This window comes from Hypanus sabinus, chromosome 12 (assembly GCF_030144855.1).
Source record: "Hypanus sabinus isolate sHypSab1 chromosome 12, sHypSab1.hap1, whole genome shotgun sequence".
NCBI lineage: Eukaryota > Metazoa > Chordata > Chondrichthyes > Myliobatiformes > Dasyatidae > Hypanus > Hypanus sabinus.
Genome location: NC_082717.1, coordinates 12707523 through 12731778, shown reverse-complemented (window position 1 = coordinate 12731778; position 24256 = coordinate 12707523). Strand labels below are relative to the sequence as shown.

Sequence of the window (24256 nt, the reverse complement as noted above, 5' to 3'; positions counted from 1 at the left end):
CCCCCCCCCCCCACCTCGTTCTTCTAAATTCCAGCAAGTACAGGTCCAGAGCCGTCAAAAGCTCCTCGTATGATAAGCTTTTCATGTCTGGATTCATTTTTGTGAACCTCCTTTGAACCCTCTCCAATGCCAGCACATCCTTTCTTGGATAAGGGACCTAAAATTGCTCACAATAATCAAGTGCGACCTCACCAGTGCCTCACTTGGAGTATTGTAAGCTTCTTCCCCTGCGCCATCAGATTTCTGAATGGAAAATGAAACAACTCATAAACACTATCTCGCTATTTTTGCTCTTTATTTGGACTACTTATTTAATTTTATTTTTTAATATGTTTCTTATTGTAATGTGTCATATTTTTATGTTTTACACTGTACTGCTGCCGCAAAACAATAAATTTCATGACATATGTCGGTGATACTAAACCTGATTCTGATTCTGAGTTTCAGATTAATTTATTTATCATACATGCATGGAAACACACACAAACAGTTCTCAAACACTAGGAAAAGCCCCTTACCACGACATGGACAGTTCTGTAACATGAGGAAGAGCTCCTTACCTCCACATGAACAGTCCTCTAAAATGTGGAAAAGCTCCTTACCTCCACATGGCTAGTCCTCTAACACGAGGAAAAGCCCCTTACCTCCACACAAGCAGTCCTCTAACATTAGGAAAGGCCGTGTCTGGGCCTCCAGACTCCAGTGGACTCAGACTCACATACTTTGGCCCTTCGACTTCCTCAGTAGATTCAAAGAAGCGCGCGACCTGGCTTCAGCAATTGAACATTGACTTCCTGAATTCCAATCATCCTTCAGGCTTCTATCTGTGATATTGACCCCATTCACCTCTCACCCTCTTTCACGCCAAAGATGAAAAGCCCTAGCTCACTCAACACTTCCTCATAAGGCATGGTGTGATTAATATCCCGAGTGGCATATATTTCAATACAAGAAATATTGTAGGAAAGGCAGATGAGCTCAGGGCATGGATCAACACTTGGAATTATGACATTGTAGTCATTATTGAGACTTGGTTGCAGGAGGGGAAGAACTGCCAGCTCAGTATTCCGGGGTTCTGTTGTTTTAGACGCAACATTGTGGGAGGGATGAAAGGAGAAGGAGTAGTGTTACAAGAGGGGCAGATGTCACAACAGTGCTCAATCAGGACAGACTGGAGGCATTATGGGTGGAACTAAGCAATAAGTCCCTCTTCCCTCACTACCATTCAGGTGCTAGAAGTCTGTGTAGGGGAACACTTTGCAACTAGTGATCACAGCATGATTAGTTTTAAAGTAAATGTGCAAAAAGATAGGTCTGGTTTGCGGTTTGAGATTATAAACCAGAGAAAGGCCAAACTTGATGGTATCAGAAAGGTTCTGCAAGTGTGGATAGGGATAGGCTGTTTGCTGGCAAAGGTGTACTTGCAAGTGAAAGACGTTCTAAGGTGAAATGTTGAGAATATAAAGCTAAAACATGCCTGTTAGAATAAAAGATAAAGATAACGTGTAGGGTATCTTGCTTTTAAGAGATATTGAGGTCCTGGTTTAGGAAAAAAAGATGCATTTTAGGAATAGGCAGGTAGGAAAAAAAATCAAAGCTCAATGTTCGACGTTCAAAGTAAAATTCACTATCAGACTACATATACGTCACTACATAGAACTCTGAGATTCTTTTTCTGCAGGCATTTGTAGCAAATCTTTAAAACATTAACTGTATGCAGGATCTGTAAACTGTAAACACCAGGAACTGTAAACTATAAACAAACTATGCAAATACAAATAAATAAATAAATAGCAAATAACTAATGAGCATGAAATAACAATATAAAACGTCCTTAAATGAGTGTAGTTATCCCCTTTTGCTCAAAAGCCTGATGGTTGAGGGGTAGTAACTGCTCTTTAACTTTGTGGTGTGAGTCCTGAGGCACCTGTACCTTTTACTTGATGGCAGCAGTGAGAAAAGAGCACGGGCTGGGTGGCGAGGCTCTTTGATGATTGATGCTGCTTTTCTATAGCAATTTTTCATGTGTATGTGCTCAATGGTTGGGAGGGTTTTATCCATGAATCCACTACCTTTTGTACAGTTTTCCAGTCAAGGGCATTGGTGTTCATATACCAGGCCATAATTACACAATTTCCACCACATGTCTACAGAAGTTTGTCAAGGTTTTTGATGACATGCAAAACCTCCTCTGACCCCTGAGGAAGTTCAGGTGCCGTCATGCCTTCTTCACAATTATATTTATATGATGGGTCCAGACAGGTCCTCTGAGATAGTGACTCTCTCCACCTCTGATCTTCCGATGGTTACTGGTCCTTGGGCCTTGGTTTTATGGACATGGAGTGAAAGGTTGTTGTTATTGCACCAGTCAGCTAAATTTTCAATTTCTCTCCTGTACGCTTATTCATCGCCACCTTTGATGCATCCCACAACACTGGAGTCATCAACAAACTTGTATATGATGTTGGAATTGTACATAGCTGTAGAGACGTAGGTGTAAAGTGAGCAGAGCAAGGGGCTAAGTACACATTCTTGCATTGCTCCTGTGCTGATGGAGATCATGAAGAAGGTGTTTCTGCAAACCTAAAATGAGGTGCTTATGGAGTATAAGAAATGCAAGAGAACACTTAAGAAAGAAATCAGAAGGCCTGAAGTTGCGGACAAGGTGAAGGAGAATCCTAAGGGATTCTACAGACAGGTTAAAGGTAAAAGGATTGCATGGGACAAAGTTGGTCCTCTGGACGACCAGAATGATAATCCATGCATGGAGCCAAAGGAGATGGGGGACACCTTAACTTAATTTTTTGCATCTGTATTGACTCAGAATCTATAGGAGTGAGGTAAAACAGCACCAAATTCATGGACACTGTACAGATTACAGAGGAGGACATGCTTTCTATTTTGAGGTGAATTATGATGAATCAGTTCCCACAGACCCTGTGGGTGGCAAATCCAGAAATTGCTGGGGTCCTAGCAGAGATCTTTAAATCACCATTAGCATCAGGTGAGGTACCAGAGGACTGAAGGATAGCCAATGTTGTTCTGGTTGAGAAAGACTCTAAAAATAACTCAGGAAAATATAGACCATTGAGCCTGATGGTAGTAGTAAGAAAGTTATTTGAAAGTATTCTAAGGGACAGGATACATAATTGGACTGATTTAGGATAATCAGCATGGCTTTGTGTGTGGTAGGTCATGTCTAACAAATCTAGAGTTTTTCAAGGAAATTACCAGAAAAGTTGATGAAAGCAAAGCAGTGGATGTTTTCCACATGGAAGTTAGCAAGGCATTTGACAGGGACAACATGGGCTTTAGCATAGTCCCATGTGGGAGTTTGATCAAGAAGATTCGGTCTCTGAGCATTCAAAATGAAGTAGAAAATTGGATTAGACATCAGCTTTGTAGGAGAAGCCAGAGAGTGGTGTCGATGATTGCCTCTCTGACAGAAGGCCTGTGACTTGTGAAGCGCTGAAGCAATCAATGCTGGATCCATTGTTGTTTGTCATCTACATCAATGATCTGGATGTTAATGGTGTTAACGGGATCAGCAAGTTTGTGTGTGACATCAAGATTGGTGGTGCAATGGACAGTGAGGAAGACTATCATGGTTTGCAGTAGGATCTGGACCAGCTGGAAAAATGGGCTGAAAAGTGGCAGATGGAAGTGTGAGGTGCTGCTCTTCGGTAAGACCAACCAGGGTAGGTCTTATATAGATAATGGTAGGGCACTGAGGAATGTGGCAGAACAAAGGGATCTGGGAATGCAGGTCCATAATTCATTGAAAGTGGTGTCACAGGTTGATAGGGCTGTAAAGAAAGCTTTTAGTATGTTGGCCTTCATAAATTAAAGATTTGAATACAGGAGATGGGATGTTTTGTTGAAGTTGTATAAGACATTGGGGAAGCCTAATATAGAGTATTACATGCAGTTTTGGTCACCTACCTGTAGGAAAGATGTAAGCAAGGTTGAAAGAGTAGAGAGAAAATTTACATGGACGTTGCCAGGTCTGGAGGACCTGAGTTATATGGAAAAATTGAATAGTTTAGAACTTTATTTTTTGGAATGTAGAAGATTGAGAAGAAACTTATTAGAGGTATACAAATTATGAGGGGTATAGATAAGCAGGCTTTTTCCATTAAGATTGGGTGGGACTACAGATAGAGGTCATGGATTAAAGGTGAAAGGTGAAAAGTTTAAGGGAATCATGAGGGAAAACCTCTTCACTCAGAGTTGAGAGAGTGTGGAATTAGCTGCCAGCACAAGTGGTACACGTGAGCTTGATTTCAATGTTTAAGTGAAGTTTGGATAGGTACATGGCTGGTAGGGATATGGAAACCTTTGTTTCCAGTGCAGCTGAATGGAACTAGGCTGTTTAAATGGTTTGGCACAGACTGGATGGGCTGAAGGGCCTGTTTCTGTGCTGTACTTTTCTATGACTCTATAACTATGACAAGTTCTTTTATCAGGCAACATCCTGGTAAATCTCCATCACAGAGGCCTTCTACTGAAATTATCTAAAATATTAAAGAACGAAACCACAGTCAAAGTAATAAGAAGCCTCCTAGAAACTCATAGATTTTATGTAGAAATGAATGGAATTAAGAGTAGGTGGCATCCACAAAAGAACGGACTACCACAGGAATCACTCCTGGCAACTCTGCTATTTAACGTTTACACAAATGACCAAACAACCTTTCCCAACACACGCAGGTTTATCTTTGCAGACGACCTATGCATAGCAACACAGGCTAACTCCTTCGAAGAAGTTGAAGTACGACTTATAGCAGCCCTCGAAGCGATGAAGCGGTATTATGAAAAATGATCTCTGAACCCAAATCCACCAAAAACTCAAGTGTGTGTATTCCGCCTGCGGAATCGAGAAGCAGTTCAGAAACTCAAGGTCTTCTGGTGTGGGAAGGATCTCAAACACCATCCAACTCCAATTTACCTGGGTGCGACACTGGATAGGGCACTCTCATTTGCCACCCACATCTAAAAACTCCAAGGGAAATTTGCCTCTCGCGATTCTCTCTTGAAAAAATTAGCAGGCACGAAATGGGGAGCTAATGCTCTCACAATTAGATCAACTGCCCTAGCACTCTGCTACGCACCCGCAGAATACTGTGCACCTGTGTGGGGCAGATCAGCCCATGCGAAGAAAATAGACCCGTTGCTTAATGAAGCCTGCCGAATAATCACGGGCACACTGCGCCCCAGACCCACTAACATAATTTACAGACTTGCAGGCATTGCTCCCCCAGAGATCTGAAGACACACTACAACAAAAATTGAAAAAGGTAAACAGAACTCGGATCCACGGCACCCACTACATCATCATGTGCCAGTTTCCAAACGCCTAAAACTGAGGAAAAGCTTTGCTACGGTGGAGGAAGTACTGCACGGAACATTCCCCCAAACATCCAGGATTGACCTCTGGCAACGAACAGAAGCCAGAACCCCAGCAAACAATACAGTGCAAGACCCCACAGAGATGTGGCCAGACGGGGCACTGTTTGACAGACGGAAGGGGTGCACTCTCAACAGAGTGAGAGCGGGAGTTTGTAGGACGGGAGACAATATGGTGAAGTGGGGTTTAAAGACCAGCGAATCCTGTGAGAGTGGTGAGAGGGTGTAGAACATTGAGCACGTTCTGCACAACTGCCCACTCGCACCTGATTTAGCTGAAACTGACCTGCTCAACATCAACCAAACAACACCAGAGTGGCTGGCTGTCTGGAGTGACAAGCTATGACGATGATGATTTCCTTTACACACTCTCTAAAGCTTCCACGTCTTTCCTGTCAAGAAGCAACCAAAAGTGAGTTCAGTTCTCAGAAGCAAAACCCTTACATAACCTGTGGAGTGACTTATTTGCCTAATTGATAATTTAAATCTCTCCTGCCAGGAGAGTTTAGATTTTATTCAGCACAATATCATGGGGTAAAGAGTGTGATCCTGTGCTGTACTGTTCTATGTTCTATGATAATTTACCAGAAACTTTGGCTAAGGGGCCATCTCTAAACTACCTAATGGAGTATTGATTCATTTCCCATCCCTAATCGGGATTAATTGAGAATTAGGAATCTAATTTAATTGGGAATCAGAAATGTCATACAAGACAGAAATAGTTGAAACAAAACTGTCAATGGTCAAGGAGATTTCTAATATCACTTCTAATGAGCATCTAAGAAAGTGACTAGATTTAAAGATTAGCTTTATTTGTCACATGTACATCTAGACAAACAGTGAAATGTGTTACTTGTGTCAAATCTAGTCAATGAGGATTGTGCTGGGGGTTGCCTGTAAGTGTTGCCATACTTCCGATGCCAATGCAGCATGCCCACAACTCACCAACCCTAATGGAACATCTTTGGACTGTGGGAGGAAACTGGAGCACCTGGAGAGAACCCACACAGTCACAGGGAGAACGTACAAACTCCTTACAGACAGTGGTGGGAATTGAACTCCAATCTTAGAGCTGGAATATGAAAGCACATCACTAACTGCTACGCCACCACGTCATCTAATTAATGCTCACACTACGTTACTGGAAATGCCAAGAAAAGTCCTGTGAAAGTGCCTCAGAGAACAGGGCTTTATTGTGAGAACTCAGTATTTATCTGTCTGTGAAAAGGATTGCAGAAATAGAATACTGGAAGAGGGAGATGAAAGGGTCCAAACTGAATGGAAGCCTGCTGTCATTTGACTCTGCACTCTGTGACTCGTGGAATATTGATAGATGTCGACATCCTGAAGTCAACAGTTCCAAGGCACATGAGGAGAAGCCAGCTTTGATGTTTCTGTGTGTGAGCTTGTGGTGGTCTTCCACTCTATAGATTAAACAATGTTTAGTATTCATTGTGTATTGTATATTGGCAGTGTGGACCATCTAAAATTTTGACAAAGTTCTACAGATGTGTAGTGTAGAGTATATTAACTGGCTGCAGCACAGCCTGGTATGGAAACACCAATGACCTTGAATGAAAAATCCTATAAAAGCTATTGGATTTGGCTTCATAGGTCCATCATAGGTAAAGCCCTTCCTGCCATTGAGCACATCTATATTATTGTTGCAAGAAAGCGGCATCCATCATCAGGGACTCCCAGCAACCAGGCCAGGCTCTCTTCGCAAGCAAAAGAAAATCTACAGTTCTGATGAAGGGTCTCAGCCTGAAATGTTTGCTATACTCTTTTCCATAGATGGTGCCTGCTGAGTTCCCCCAGCATTTTGTGTATGATCTCTTCCTGCTGCTGCCCTCAGGAAGCGCCTCAGCACTCACACCACCAGGTTCGGGAATACCAACCAACAGGCTCTTGAAACAAAGGTGGTAACTTCACTCAACTTCATCATTGAAATGTTCCCATAACCTATGGACTCACTTTCAAGGACTCGTTGTCTCATGTTCTTGATATTTAATATATTATTATTATTATTATTATTATTATTATTATTATTATTATTATTATTATTATTATTATTATTATTATTATTATTATTATTATTATTATTATTATTATTATTATTATTTTCTGCATTTGCACAGTTTGCTGTCATATGCACTCTGGTTGAACATCCTAAGTTGGTGTGGCCTTTCATTGATTCTATTGTGGTTATTACTCTAGTATCGATGTGTTGAGTATGCCCTCAGGAAAATGAATCTCAGTGGTGTACGTGGTGAAATATATGCACTTTGATCATAAACATCCTTTGAACTTCACCACCTCCTCTCTATCTGAGCCGAAACCCCTGTCCTTGACCACCCGTCCACTTCATTTTCCATACTGACCTCTTGCCGAAGTCCAAACATAATTACCCTCCACCAAGCGGCACCCATCATCAGGGACCCCCAGCATCCAGGCCATGCTCTTTTCTAAGCTGCTGACACCAGGAAGAAGGGAAAGGAGCCTTAGGTCCTATACCACCAGGTTCAGGTACAGTCATTACCCCTCAGCCATCAAGCTCCTGAACCAGAAGGGGTAACTTCACTCACCCCAACACTGAACTGATTCCACAACTATGGACTCACTTTCTGGGATCCTACAACTTATAACCAGAATACATTTATTACTGTTATCCCACCATTAAGAACACTCTCTGTGCTATTCCATGCCCACACTTTTGAAAGTCCAATCACCTGCTGTACATCTACTCCCAGTATATAGGCAGAGACTAAAGACTACAGCATCAGTGGTGAAGACTTAAAAGGGAGATGGAGGAGTGCTTCCAGGACTGCTTTGGGTCGGTAGACTGGACAATATTGAGGGATGCATCTTTGAATCCGAATGAATACACGACAGTTGTGGCCAGCTTCGTCAGGACCTGTGAGTGGCTTCAAGAACATACCAGACATTCACAAACCAAACCCCAAGAATGAACCAGAAGGTTCATCCTAGATCTGTGGCATTCAAGACCGGTGATCGAGAACTATACAAGAAGACCAGGTACGACCTAAAAGAAGTCTGTTTTAAGAGTGAAAATACAATTCTGGAGAGATGGAATCAGATACACATCAACTCTGGGAGTGTTTGCAGACCACTACTTCCTATAAAGGAAACTAACATCATGAATAGGTGTGATGCTTCACTCCCAGATGAACTCACTGCCTTTTCTGCACGCTTTGAAGGGGAGAATAAAACTACAGCTATGTGAATCCCTGCAGCATCCATCATGGGCTCCAGCCTCCCCAGCATTGTGGAATGATGCCTCGAAAAAACCGTCATTGAGGTCCCCATCACCCAGGACATGCCTGCTTCTCATTACTATCATCAGAGAGGAGGTACGGGAGCTTGAAGGCACACAGTCAATGTTTTAAGAATAGCTTCATTCTCTCCATCATCAGATTTCTGAGCAGGCAATGAACAATCCCATGAACACTAGCTCACTATTTTCCTCTCTTTTGCACTATTTATTTTATTTAATGTTTATATACACTGCATTTATTACTATAATTTATAGTTTGGTGTGTATTGAATTGTATTGCAGCTGCAAAACAACAAATTTCATGACATATGTCGGTTATATTTAACCTAATTCTGATTCTACACGGAGCGTTGTCACAGGAAAGCAGCATCCATCTTCAGGGACCCCCACCACCCAGAATCAGAATAAGGTTTAATATCACCGGCATATGTTGTGAAATTTGTTAACCTAGCAGCAGCAGTGCAATGCAATACAAGATAATATAGAAAAAAATAAGTAAATCATTTACAGTAAATATACATATGTATATTAAATATTTAAATTAAAAACAATGCAAAAACAGAAATAATATAAAAAAGTGTGGTTGTGTTCATGGGTTCAATGCCCGTTCAGAAATCAGATGACCGAGGAGAAGAAGCTGTTCCTGAATCGTTGAATGTGTGCCTTTAGGCTTCTGTACCTTCTGCCTGGTGGTAACAGTGAGAACAGGACATGCCCTGGGTGATGGGGGTCCTTAATAATGGACGCTGTCTTTCTGAGACACCGCTCCTTGAAAATGTCTTGGATACTATGGAGGCTAGTATCCAAAATGGAGTGACTAATTTTACAACTTTCTGTAGCTTCTTTTGATCCTGTGTGGTAGCCCCCCGACCCACCCCATACTGGACAGTGATGCAGTGTATCAGAATACTCTCCATGGTACATCTGTAGATGTTTTCAAGTGTTTTAGGTGACAAACCAAACCTCCTCAAACTCCGAATGAAATAGAGCCACCATCTTGCCTTCTTTCTGGCGAGACTGATATGTTGAGACCAGCATAGATCCTTAGGGATCTTGATACTTGGGGACTTGAAATCGCTTACTCTCTCCACTTCTGATCCCTCTATGAGGACTGGTTTATGTTCCCTGGTCCTATCCTTTCTGAAGTCTTTGGTCTTACTGATGCTGAGTGCAAGGTTGTTGCTGCGACACCACTCAACTTGCTGGTATTTCTCACTCCTGTTCACCCTCTTGTCTCCATCTGACATTCTACCAACAATGGTTGTACCATCAGTATATTTATAGATGGTATTTGAGTTATACCTAACCACACAGTTACGGGTATAGAGAGAGCAGAACAGTGGGTTAAGCACATATTCCTGAGTTGTGCCAGTGTTGATCGTCAGTGAGGAGGAGATATTATTACCAATCTGCACAGATGGTGGTTTCTAGTTAGGAAGTTGAGGATCCAATTGCCGAGGGAGGTACAGAGGCCCAGGTTCTGTAGCTTATCGATCAGGACTGTGGGAGTGATGGTGTTAAACGCTGAGCTATAATCAACGAACAGCATTCTGACATTTTGTATTATCCAAGTGATCTCGGGCCATGTGAAGAGCCATTGAGATTGCATCGGTCGTAGACCTATTGTAGTGATTGGCAAATTGCAGTGGGTCCAGGTCCTTGCTGAGGCAGGAGTTGATCCTTGCCATAACCAATCTCTCAAAACATTTTATTACTGTAAATGTGCTCTTGTCTCAATGCTGCCATCAAGAAGAAGGTACAGGAATGTCAGGACCCACACCACCAGGTTCAGGGACAGTCCGGAACAGTAATTACCCCTCAATTATCAGGCTTTTGAATGAGAATGAATAACTTCACTTGCCCATCATTGAAATGTTTCCACAACCTATGTTCTACTTTCAAGGACCCTTCAAGTCCTTGATACTTATTGCTTATGTATAACAATTTCTAACTGATGCTAGTTAGAAACTGTTCGGCAACAGTCTCCTGCACCAATTAAGCAGCATAGTTTTCCAAATAAAAAAAGTGAATCCTGGCTATTTTCTTGGTTAGTTTTTATCCTTTAAGAGTTGTTCCAAATAAATGGCTGCCCCAGTTAACTGATGGCTCAGTTAACTGGAATCCACTGTCTATATATCCTATTGGAAGGTAGTGAGGTAGTGTTCATGAGCTTATAGATCATTCAGAAATCTGATGGCAGGGGGGAAGAAGCTGCTCCTAAAATGATCAGCCTGTGCCTTCAGTGCCTGTACCTTCTCCCCAGTGGTCAACCTTGGTCCCCGCCCCCACTGTGCAGTCCACTCCACTCTACGCAAAGAGAGGGAGGCAAGGGAAGGTCATAAGAATGTGGAGAGCGATAGAAAAAATGAACAGATGCAATGGAATCTTTATCAGCTCAGATTCAAAGCATGTTGTGTGTTACAGCCAGCTGTCCTTCAGTCCTGGGAAGACCACATTCCTGCAGTGCCCTGAAGGAGATTTTGCAAGCAGTTTATGAGCCATTAATGATTTATTGCAAGCCTCAACACAGAGTACTAGAACAATTCACAAACAAAACATATCTTTGTCAAGGTGACTTTGGCTTCTCTGCCAGCTGACCATTTTGTACATCATAAATATTCAGAATGATACAACCAGCTATTGCCGTGGGAGATTTTCAGACCCCCTGCGTGTCTCAGGGCTCAGTCACTGAGTCTTTATGAGAACTCACAGGGGGGTGGGGGGCACCAGATCTAAGCTGGCAGGTTGCACGAAGGGTCCCCATATAAACAGAACGGTGGGCTTGCACTCACGGAATAGATCGGTGCAGGAAAAGTAGTGGGGGGGAGGGGCAGGAAAGAAGTTGGAAACCCGAGCTTTTGTGGGGGAATGTGGCAAAGGCTGTTTGTGGAAATTAGGCTTTGATTGAAATTTGGAAGGGAAAAACAAACAGGTATTTGGATTTGTATAGCAACGTGCATCACTATAACATGGCCCAAAGCTAGGAAGGGTTTTTTTCAAATTCAACCTCTATTGCATAGGGGATGTTTGGCAGGTGATGTGTGCACAGAAAGCTCCCAGAGACAGCAATGAGATGCAAACAGTGCTTCAATTTGTGGATTCATGTAAATATTGGCCAGGATAAACCCTACAACAAAAAAAAAGTTCTTTACAGGAATAGGCCATTTGGCCTGCAATGTCTGAGTCAAATTCAGTTAAATCTTTTACCAGCACATTGGCCATATCCTACAGGAAAGACACCAATAAGGTTGAAAGGGTGAAGTGAAAACTTACAAGGATGCTGCTAGGAGTTGAGAACCTGAATTATAGGGAAAGGTTGAATAGACTAAGCCCTAGGGGTTCCCTAGGGTGTTGGTCCCCAGCCAGTAGGCCGCGAGGAAACGATACGATTTGGTGGTATGAAGCGATAAGAGTCAGCTGCAGTGATATCGTTTCCTCGCGGCCCAGTAGCACGTGCTTTGCGGCCTGATGGTTGGGGACCACTGCCCTACAGCATAGGGGAACGAGGGGAGATTTAATAGAGGTATACAAAATTATGAGGGAAATAGATTAAATGCAAGCAGGCTTTTTCCACTGAGATTGGGTGAGACTAGAACTAGAGGTCATGGGTTAAGGTTGGAAGATGAAATGTTGAAGGGGGAATATGAGAAGTAACCTCTTCACTCAGAAGTTGTGAGTGTGGTATGAGCTGCCAGCAGAAGTGGTTCAGTTTCAACACTTAAGAGAAATTTGGATAGGTACATGGATGGAAGGGGTGTGGAGGGCTATGGTCCAGGTGTAGTAGATGGGACTAGGCAGAATAATAGTTTGGCATGCACTAGATGTTTCTGTTCCATAGTGTTCTATGATTCTATGATTATCCCTCAACTCCCTGCGTTTTCATGTGTTCATCTAAAAGCCTCTTAAACACCATTATCATACTTGCTTCCATCACAACCCCTGGCAGTTCGCTGCAGGCACCTACCGCCCTCTGTGTAAAGAAAAACACTCTCCATGTTTCCAGTAGTGGGAGAGCGTAGAATCAGTTGGCACCTCCTCAGACTTGAAGGACATCCCTTTAGAACAGAGATGAGAAGAAATTTCATTTGTCAGAAGGTGATATTTGTTGCCACAGATGGCTATGGAGGCCAAGTTATTGAATATATTTAAAGCAGAGGTTGATAGATTCTTGGTTAGTAAGGTTATGGGAGGAAGGCAGAAGAATGGGGTTGAACGGTGGAGCAGACTTAATGGGCTGAATGGCTTGCTTCTGCTCATGTGTCTTATGGTCTCATTTGAGCTTACGTTTCTTATTCACTGTTTCGCGCTATCTGTAAGGAGTGAATCTTCAGAATTCTCTGCCCCCATGGGTGGTGGAGGCCAGATCATTGGACATACTCAAGGTGGAGACCTATACTGTAAGTACTTGAACCATCAGGGAGGGTTAGACCGCAAGAGATTGGAGCAGAATTAGGCCATTTGGCCCATCATGTTATCTCTGCCACTCCATCATGGCTGATTTATTATTCCACCCAACTGCATAGGGAACTGGCACAAAAGAAGATTTAAGAGCTGAGGTGGATCAGCCATGGTCATATTGATTGACTGGGCAGGTAGTGGCCTACTCCTGATTCTGTTGGGATCTCCCTGTGGCCATCTATTTTAATTCCACTTTCCATTGCTCTCAACCCCACTTCTCCACCACTTCCCATCTCCTTTTCCCTCTCTCACCTTAACTCCTTGTCTGCCCATCACCTCCCTCTGGTGCTCCCCTCCCCTTTTCTTTCTTCCGTGGCCTTCTGTCCTCTCTTATCAGCCTCCCCCTTCTGCAGCTCTGTATCTCGTTCACCCATCAACTTCCCAGCTCTTTACTTCATCCCTTCCACTCCCTATTTCACCTATCATCCTGTGTTTCTCTCTCCTGTCCTCCCATCTTTTAAATCTACTCACTTCAGCTTTTTGTCTCCCATCCTGATGAAGGGTCTCAGCCTGAAACATCGACTGTACTTTTTTCCATAAATGCTTGCTGAGTTCCTCCAGCATTTTGTGTGTGTTGGTTGGGCCTCCAGCATCTGCTGATGTTCTCTTGTTAGTGAGGTAGTGTTCGTGGGTTCAAAGTCCATTCAGAAATCAGATGGCAGAGGAGAAGAAGCTATTCCTGAATGATTCTGTGTGTGCCTTCAGACTCTTGTATCTCCTCCCTGATGGTAGCAATGAGAAGAGGGCATATCTTGGGAGAACAAATGGCAGTTGAGCTGCTTGGGGAGCATTACCCTGGACTTCAGGAGGGCTCGGAGTGACTACTCCCCACTAAACATTGATGACTCCTAGGTAGAGATCGTTAAGAGCACCAAATTTCTTGGTGTTCACCTGGTGGAGAATCTCACCTGGTCCCTCAATACCAGCTCCATAGCAAAGAAAGCCCAGCAGCGTCTCTACTTTCTGCGAAGGCTGAGGAAAGTCCATCTCCCACCCCCACCCTCATCACATTCTACAGGGGTTGTATTGAGAGCATCCTGAGCAGCTGCATCACTGCCTGGTTTGGAAATTGCAACATCTCGAATCGCAAGACCCTGCAGTGGATAATGAGGTCAGCTGAGAAGATCGTTGAGGTCTCTCTTCCCGCCATCACGGACGTTTACACTACGCGCTGCATCCGCAAAGTGAACAGCATTATGAAGGACCCCATGCACCCCTCATACAAACTCTTCTCCCTCCTGCCATCTGGGAAAAGGCACCGAAACATTCGGGCTCCCACGACCAGACTATGTAACAGTTTCTTCCCCCAAGCTATCAGACCCCTCAATACCCAGAGTCAGGACTGACACCTTACTGACCCACTGTCCTGTTTATTATTTATTGTAATGCCTGCACTATTTTGTGCACTTTATGCAGTCCTGGGTAGGTCTGTAGTCTAGTGTACCTTTTTTCTGTGTTGTTTTTTTTCGTAGCTCAGTCTAGTTTTTGTACTGTCATGTAACACCATGGTCCTGAAAAAACTTTGTCTCATTTTTACTATGACCTGTACCAGCAGTTATGGTTGAAATGACAATAAAAGTGACTTGGCTTGACTTGACTTAATCTCATGTCTGAGATATTGTCTCGTTGCATCACAGCCTGATATGGAAGCTCCAATGCCCAGAAACAGAAAACCCCACAGAAAGTTGGGGATGCAGCTCAGTCCATCACTTGCAAAGCCCTCCCCACTTACGAGTGCTGCCTCAAGGAAGTAGCATTTATCATCACAGACCCTCACAGACCAGCCCATGCTCTCTCCTCACTACTACCATGAGGCAGGAGGTACAGGAGCCTGAGGTCACACACCAGCAGGTTGAGGAACAGTTATTACCCTACAACCATCGGACTTTTGAACCAGCATGCTTAACTTCACTCAACACGACACTGAATTGATTCTGTAACATATACACTCACTTCAAGGACTTTTACAACTCGTGTTCACAGTATTATTTTTTATTTGCACATTTTGTCTTCTTTTGCACATTGTTTTTTTGCCAGTCTTTGTACATAGATTTTCATAAAATTCTAATATATTACTTTTTTTCCTGTAAATACCTATAAAGGTTAATCTCAAGGTAGCATATGGCAACAGATATGCTCTTTGATAATAAATTTACTTTGAAATGGGCAAGATTCTGGAAATAAATTACATTTCATCTGAAAGAAGGTGGTTCCAATATAAGAGCAATTTCTCTGGACGAGGCTGCAGTTCAGCCTGGCTTCAGTCACTGTGCTGGGCTAGATCTCGCACCTCATTTGAAATAGACATGAGACTACAGTGTGAGGGGCAGGGTGTTGTTATAGCTAAGTGTGTATACACAGAACGTTTCATTTTGGGAAAAATATACAATAGATGGCTACTTTATTAGGTATACCTGTACATTAATACAAATATCCAATCAGTCAACCATGTGGCAGCAACTCAATGTACAAAAGCATGCAGGCATGGTCAAGAGGTTCGGTTATTGTTCAGACCAAACCTCAGAATGGGGAAAAAATGTGATATAAGTGACTTTGACCATGCAATGATTGTTGGTGCCAGACGGGGTGGTTTGAGTATCTCAGAAACTGCTGATCTCCTGGAATTCCTACACACAGCAGTCTCTAGAGTTTACAGAGAATGGTGTGAAAATCAAAAAAACTAAACATCTAGTGAGTGGCAGCTCTGTGGACAGAACCACCTTGTTGATGAAAGAGGTCAGAGGAGAATGTCCAGACTGATTCAAGCCAACAAGAAGGTGACAGTAACCCAAATAACCACTTGTTACAATGGTGGTGTGCAGAACAGCATCACTGAATTGGATGGGCGACAGCAGCAGAAAACTACACTGGGTCCACTCCTGTACCTGACAAAGCAGCAACTGATTGTAAATCTGTCCACTCACATTCTAGATTTTGAGGGATTCATTATTAAAAATAAAACAGGGTTTACTGTTTAAGAGATAGAACATAAAATATAAAACATAGAATATTAAACAGTACAACACAGCAGTAGGTTAATCCGCAAAGCCAGTAGGTAAAGCCATATCAGACTAATTAGATACCTAATGAAATGCACCCTTTCTCTGCTCCCTCTATTCATTTGCCTGTCTAAGAGCCTCTTACACTCATTGATCGCCTCAACTATCATCCCTGGCTGTGTATTCCAGGCACCCACCATTCTCCCGTAAAAAAAACATGTCCTACACATTTTTTGAACTTTTCCCTCTCAGGTTAAATGTGGGTCATCTAGTATTAGGCGTCTTGATCCTGAGAGAAATATGTGGATGTCTACTCTATCCAATGCCTCTCACTACGTATTCAACTACTATCGGGTCTACCCGTAGCCTCTTTGCCATTCCTGAGGAAACAAGAAAAGTTTGTCCAAGTTCTCTTTATGGCACACGAGAGGAGCTGGCCAAACTTGATTGGAAAGGGACCCTAACAGGAATGACAGCAGAACAGCAATGGCTGGAATTCTCCCTTCTGGGAGCAATTCAGAAGGTGCAGGGTAGATACATCCCAAAGAAGAAGTATTCTAAAGGCAGAAGATGCAACTGTGGCTGACAAGGGAAGTCAAAGCCAGCATAAAAGTCAAAGAGAGGACTTCTAATAGAGTAAAAATTAGTGAGAAGTTAGGGGATTGGGAAGCTTTTAACAACCAACAGAAGACAACTAAAAACATCATAAAGAAGGAAAAGATGGAATACAAAGGTAAGCTAGCCAATAATATTAAAGAGGATACCAAAAGTTTTTTCAGATGTATGAAGAGTGAAAGAGAGGCAAGAGTGGGTATCAGACTGCTGGAAAATGATGCCAAAGAGGTATTAATGGGGACAAGGAAATGGCAGACGAACTGAATAAGTACTTTGCATCAGCTTTCACTGTGGAAGACACTAGCAGTACGCTGGAAGTTCAAGAATGTCAGGGGTAGACGTGAGTGTAGCTGTTATTACTAAGGAGAAGGTGCTTGGGAAACTGAAAGGTCTGAAGGTAGATAAATCACCTGGACCAGATGGTGAACACTCCAGGATTCTGAAAGAGGTGAGTGTGGAGATTGTGAAGGTACTGGTAATGATCTTTCAAGAATCCGTGATTCTGGCATGGTTCCGGAAGACTGGAAAATTGTAAACATCACTTCACTCTTCAAGAAGGGAGGGAGGCAGAAGAAAGGAAACATTAGGCCAGTTAGTCTGCCCTCAGTGGTTGGGAAAATGTTGGAGGTGATTATTAGGAATGAGGTTTTGGGGTACCTGGAAGCACTTGATAAAATAGGCCAAAGTCAGCATGGTTTCCTTAAAGAAAATTCTTGCTTGACAAGTCTGTTGAAATTCAATAAAGAAATAACAAGCAGGATAGGCAAAGGAAAATAAGTTGATGTAGTGTACTTGGATTTTCAGAAGGCCTTTGACAACAATCTACACATGAGGCTGCTAAACAATTTAAGAAACCATGGTATTACAGAAAAGGTTCTAGCACGGATAGAGCATTGGGTGATTGGCAGGAGGCAAAATGTGGGAATAAAGGGAGCCTTTTCTGGTTGGCTGCCAGTGACTAGTGGTGTTCTACAGAGCTCTGTGTTGGGACCTCTTCTTTTCACATTGTATGTCAATGATTTAGAGGATGTAATTGATGGATTTGTGGCAAATGCAATGTTAGCATTCATTTTGAGAGGCCTCGAATATAACAAAGAAGGGCATAATGTTCGGGCTTTATAAGGCCCTGGTAAGGCCTCTCTTGGAATTGTTTTGGGCCCCTTATCTAAGAAAGGATGTGCTGACATTGGAGAGGGTTCAAAGGAGGTTCACAAAAATTATTCCAGTGTTGTATTATTCCAGCCTGTCATATGAGAAGCGTTTGGTGTTTTTTTTCTCAGGGCAGAAATGGCTAAATCAAAAGGCAATAATTTGAAAGTGATTGGAGGAAAATTTAGGGGATGTTAGATACAAGAGATTCTGTAGATGCAGGAAATTCAGAGTAACACACACAAAATGCTGAAGAAATTCAGCAGGTCCTCTAGAGTCTGTGGAAATGAACATCGATTTCTCTTTCCAGTTCCATTATTTCTTCATTCTCTCCCTTATTCTTTTTCCCTCTTCTTTTAGTCCCCACTCTGGCTTCTTACCTCTTCCCCTCACATGTCTATCACTCCTCTGTACCGTCCTTCCTCGACTTCTCCCTTGGTCCACTCTCCTCTCCTACCAGATTCCTCCTTCTCCACTCCTTTACCTTTTCCACCTATCACATTGACCGCTCGTTTCCACGGATGCTGCCCGACCCGCTGAGTTCCTCCAGTTTGTTTGTACGTGTTGATTTTACTATTCACCTTCTGGCTTGTCCTTCTTCCCCCCCACCCACCTTTTTATTCTGGCATCTTCCCCCTTTGTCTCCAGTCCAGATGAAGGGTCATCCATTTCCACTGATGCTGCCTGACCTGCTGAGTTCCTGCAGCATTTTGGATATGTTAGAGGTAAGTATTTTTGTCACAGGGTGTGGTGGATGAGAGGAATGCGCTGTATGGTGGAGGTAGAAGCAGGTATATCTGGGCCGTTTAAAAGACTGTTGGATAGGCACATGGATGAAAGTAAATGGAGAGTTATGTAGGAGGGAAAGTTTAGGTTTCCCTGGGAGTCTCAGTGTAGGTTAAAAGGTTGGCACAACCTCATTGGCTGAACAGACTGAACTGTGCGAAGTTACATATTCTAAGTCCTTGGCATTTATATCCTGGATATGTATGCCCATGACAACAATAAACTTGAATTCGACCTTGATCACTGGGTCTAAATCCTCGAATTCTCAACAGCACTGTGAGTGCACTTTCAGCAGAACGGTTGCAGGTAACGTAGCGGTTAGGCGACACTGTTATAGCCCCGGGGTGTTCTGGAGTTCAGAGTTCAAGCCTGGCATCATCTGTAAGGAGTTTCCTCGATGCACGGGTTTCCTCTGGGTGCTCCATTTCCTCCTACAGTCCAAAGCCGTGCCAGGTAGGTTAATTGGTCATTGTAGATTGTCCTGTGATTAGGCTGGGGTTAAATTAGAGTGTGGGGCACAGTGTGCTGACATTCCACCATCACCTTCCCAAGGGGGTTTAAGGATGGACAATAAATGCTGGCCGGGATTGTGTCTTTTCAGCTCTGTTCTCCTCGTAAAGGCCCTGTGATCACCGTTTGAATATAATTCCTCCAATACGGATTCAGATTCAGATTTATTCATCGCATGTGCATCGGGTAGACAGTGAGATGTGCTGTTTGTGTTGACAACCAACACAGCCAAGGATGTGCAGAGGGACAGCCCACAAGTGTTGCCATACATTCCGGCGCCACCATAGAAGTCGCATGATGTCTGAACAACACAAATAGCAGCAGCAACAACGGAACAAAACAAAAACAAGAACAACAAAACAAGCCTGTCTCCTGCACCTCCCCCCCACACAACCCTCCCCTTCACACACACAGACAGGCCTCCAACCCCAGGATAGGCCAACTCCGGGCCTCCAGTCCTTGTCACCATTCGACCTCCCCGCTCCCCTACACCACCAAATGTCTCTTTTTTTCCCCTTTAAAAAGCTGCTAAAAATAAATCAGATTGATCATACTCTTGCCCATCTGCTGCAGCATCTCTACATGGAAGCCAGTGTCACATTTTGTCCAGTCACTGCCCCTATGAAGGGCGTGGGAGGCCAGGACACTATGGAAGTGCTTGCTGTTGGGCTCTAACGATAAGAGTTAAAAGAACAGAGGTGGGATTGGTTTTTGTTTTTCAATTACATGCCAGAAAGGAGTTTCGCCACAGACTCACAGCTCAAAAATATATTTTTTTGCCAGTGCCTATTTTTGGATGTTAGAATATTTTTGTTTACATTTTGTACCCTAATGACATCATGGAACTGACTCAGAGGAGCCAGTGATCTTGACAATGTGAAGCAACTTTAATTAGTGTCAGTACATACAGTCATTAACCCCAAGGATTCTTTTGCATGAACTGTATTCGTGTTAATTCAGCTTTCTTGCACATAACTCCTTAGAGCTATTTCCCCTGCTGATATTGTTCATGCCATCATTTTTCTCATGTGAAAGCACTTTATGGTTATCTCCAGAGTGGCTCAGCTTTTTAAAGGTGCTTCCATGTTAGTAGGCATTCCTGCTCCGATATACACTCTGTTGGGTGTATGTGGTGTCCAGGGAGGCATAGCAACTCTGGTGAGGGGGCTTGCATGTCTATTCCAGGGCAACTCACTCACGTTTGACCCCACCGGACACTCAGCTCTCACCCGTGGCTCCAAGTAGCTGTTTGCATTTGACAGTAGTCACACCCCGGTACACTGTGTTGACTGTAGTCACACCCCGGTACACTGTGTTGACTGTAGTCACACCCCGGTACACTGTGTTGACAGTAGTCACACCCCGGTACACTGTGTTAACTGTAGTCACACCCCGGTACACTGTGTTGACAGTAGTCACACCCCGGTACACTGTGTTGACAGTAGTCACACCACGGTACACTGTGATGACAGTAGTCACACCCTGGTACACTGCGCTGACAGTAGTCACACCCCGGTACACTGTGTTGACTGTAGTCGCACCCCGGTACACTGCGTTGACAGTAGTCACACCACGGTACACTGTGTTGACAGTAGTCACACCCTGGTACACTGCGCTGACAGTAGTCACACCCCGGTACACTGCGTTGACAGTAGTCACACCCCGGTACACTGTGTTGACTGTAGTCGCACCCCGGTACACTGTGTTGACTGTAGTCGCACCCCGGTACACTGTGTTGACAGTAGTCACACCCCGGTACACTGCGTTGACAGTAGTCACACCCCGGTACACTGCGCTGACAGTAGTCACACCCTGGTACACTGCGTTGACAGTAGTCACACCACGGTACACTGCGTTGACAGTAGTCACACCCCGGTACACTGCACTGACAGTAGTCACACCACGGTACACTGCGTTGACAGTAGTCACACCCCGGTACACTGTGTTGACTGTAGTCGCACCCTGGTACACTGTGTTGACTGTAGTCGCACCCCGGTACACTGTGTTGACAGTAGTCACACCCCGGTACACTGCATTGACAGTAGTCACACCCCGGTACACTGTGTTGACAGTAGTCACACCACGGTACACTGTGATGACAGTAGTCACACCCTGGTACACTGCGCTGACAGTAGTCGCACCCCGGTACACTGCGTTGACAGTAGTCACACCACGGTACACTGTGTTGACAGTAGTCACACCCTGGTACACTGCGCTGACAGTAGTCACACCCCGGTACACTGCGTTGACAGTAGTCACACCCCGGTACACTGTGTTGACTGTAGTCGCACCCCGGTACACTGTGTTGACTGTAGTCGCACCCCGGTACACTTTGTTGACAGTAGTCACACCCCGGTACACTGCATTGACAGTAGTCACACCCCGGTACACTGCGCTGACAGTAGTCACACCCTGGTACACTGCGTTGACAGTAGTCACACCACGGTACACTGCGTTGACAGTAGTCACACCCCGGTACACTGCGCTGACAGTAGTCACACCACGGTACACTGCGTTGACAGTAGTCACACCCCGGTACACTGCGCTGACAGTAGTCACACCACGGTACACTGCGTTGACAGTAGTCACACCCCGGTACACTGCGTTGACAGTAGTCACACGCTGGTACACTGCGTTGACAGGCTGGCTTGCAGAGTAACGTAATTGGGAGAAATTGACATCATTCCCAGCCACCGACACTCTTGACCCTGATGCTCTGGTGGACTGGGTGATGAGGTCCACAGTGAGATTCAACGGCCAGGAAGGCTGTGCTGTGACGCTCATTGGAGAGTGAGGGTCATGACAAGGTGCAAAGGATATGATGGTCATCCAATGTAGCCAAGGAAGACCCCTGTTTGTGACGTATTGCACCTCTAGACCTGGACCTCTGAGATCAAGAGAGTGGAAGTACCCCTGTGCAATGGCATTTCTACTTTAAAAAACTCTCCCACATTTCCTTAGACACCCTCCATGCAGGCCGTGGCCACTTTTTTAGGTACAGGGGTGGAATCCGGTGTGGTCTGCTTCGACTGTAGCCCATCGACTTCAAGATTTGACACGTTGTGCATTCATAGATGCTCTTCTGAACACCATTGGCATATGAGGGGTGATTGATAAGTTTGTGGCCTAAGTTAGAAGGAGTCAATTTTAGAAAACCTAGCACATTTATTTTTCCTATATTTACACGCTTAGTCCAGCGGTCATGGAGCATACGGATCCCTTCTTTGTAGAAGAAGAGCTCCACAGCAGGGGTGATTGATAAGTTCGTAGCCTAAGGTAGGAGGAGATGAGTTATTAACTACAAACCTTCTGCACTTTCACTTAGAGTTGAACTGCATGGCATGTAATGAGAGCTGTATCTCCTACCTTAGGCCATGAACTTATCAATCACCCTTGCTGAGAACCACATGGAGGTCCAAGACGCTCTCGTTTCATGCATGTGCAGTTCAACTCTTTGAATGATTATGCAGAAAGTTTGAAGTTAATAACTCATCTCTTCTACCTTAGGCCACAAACTTATCAATCACCCCTGCTGTGGACCACTTCTACAAAGAAGGGATCCGTATGCTCCATGACCGCTAGAGTAAGTGTGTATATGTAGGAGGGGACTATGTTGAAAAATAAATGTGCTAGGTTTTCTAAAAATGACTCCTTCTACCTTAGGCCACAAACTTATCAATCACCCCTCGTAATGTGTGTTTATTAATGAGATACTGCCTCCTTCCTGTCAGCCTGAACCAGTCTGGTGATTCTCCTCTGACCTCTCTCATTAACAAGGTGTTTTCATCCTCAGAACTGCCATTCACTGTATGTTTATCTGTTATCGCACAATCCTCTGTAAACTACAGAGACTGTTGTGCAGGAAAATCCTAGGGCATTAGCAATTTCTGACATACTCGAATCACCCAGTCTGGCACCAACAATTATTCCACAGTCACATTATATCACATTTTTGACGTTTAGTCTGAACAACAGCTGAACCTCTTGACCATGTCAACAGATAAACAAGCTCCAAAACCTGGACCTCTGTACCTCCATCTGCAAGTGGATCTTTGACATACTCACTGAGAGGTCAGAATCCATAAGACCATAAGATATAGGAGCAGAAGTAGTCCACTTGACACATCGAGTCTGCTCCACCATTCAATCATGGGCTGATCCAATTCTTCCAGTCATCCCCACTCCCCTGCCTTCTCCCCATAGCCTTTGATGTACTGGTTAATCAAGAACCTATCTATCTCTACCTTAAATGCACCCAATGACTTGACCTTCACAGCTGCTCGTGGCAACAAATTCCACAGGTTCCACCCTCTGACTAAAGTAATTTCTCCACACCTCAGTTCTAAATGGACGTCCTTCAATACTGAAGTCGTGCCCTCTTGTCCTAGACTCCCCTACCATGGGAAATAACTTTTCCATATCAAATCTGTTCAGGTATTTTAACATTTGAAATGTTTCTCTGAGATCCCCCCTCATTCTCCTGAACTCCAGGGAATACAGCCCAAGAGCTGCCAGACATTGCTCATACAGTAAACCTTTCATTCCTGGAATCATTCTTGTGAATCTTCTCTGAACCCTCTCCAATATCAGTATACCCTTTCTAAAATAAGAAACCCAAAACTGCACACAATACTCCAAGTGTGGTCTCACGAGTGCCTTATAGAGCCTCAACATCACATCCCTGCTCCTATATTCTATTCCTCTAGAAATGAATGCCAACATTGCATTTGCCTTCTTCACCACTGACTCAACTAGACACTAGACACTAGAATACTACTGCACAGTACAGGACCTTCGGCCCTTGATGTTGTGCTGAACTATATATTCCTTAAAAAAGAAGTACTAAACCCACACTACCTCGTAACCCTCTATTTTACTTTCATCCATGTGCCTGTCCAAGAGGCTCTTAAATACTCCTAACATTTTAGCCTCCACCACCATCCCTGGCAAGTCATTCCAGGCACCCACAACCCTCTTCTTAACTATACTATCAACCTGTGCAGCGACCTTGTGGGATGCATGGAATTGAACCCCACTC

At 44.0% G+C, this 24256-nt stretch overlaps 1 protein-coding gene across 20 annotated transcripts in view; it reads left to right on the top strand.

Annotated features, from left to right (window-relative positions):
• Positions 1 to 24256, top strand: part of LOC132402627 (uncharacterized) — a 381320-nt gene that overhangs the window by 109338 nt on the left and 247726 nt on the right. The window contains exon 2 of one of the 20 annotated variants that reach the window (XR_009515011.1): positions 8157 to 8442. The exons of 18 other annotated variants lie outside the window; for them this stretch is intronic. The gene's annotated coding sequence lies outside the window, so the exon portion shown is untranslated. Of the gene's footprint in view, positions 1 to 7200; positions 7326 to 8156; positions 8443 to 24256 lie in introns of those variants that run through there. One more of the 20 variants, XR_009515015.1, reaches the window with a different exon arrangement.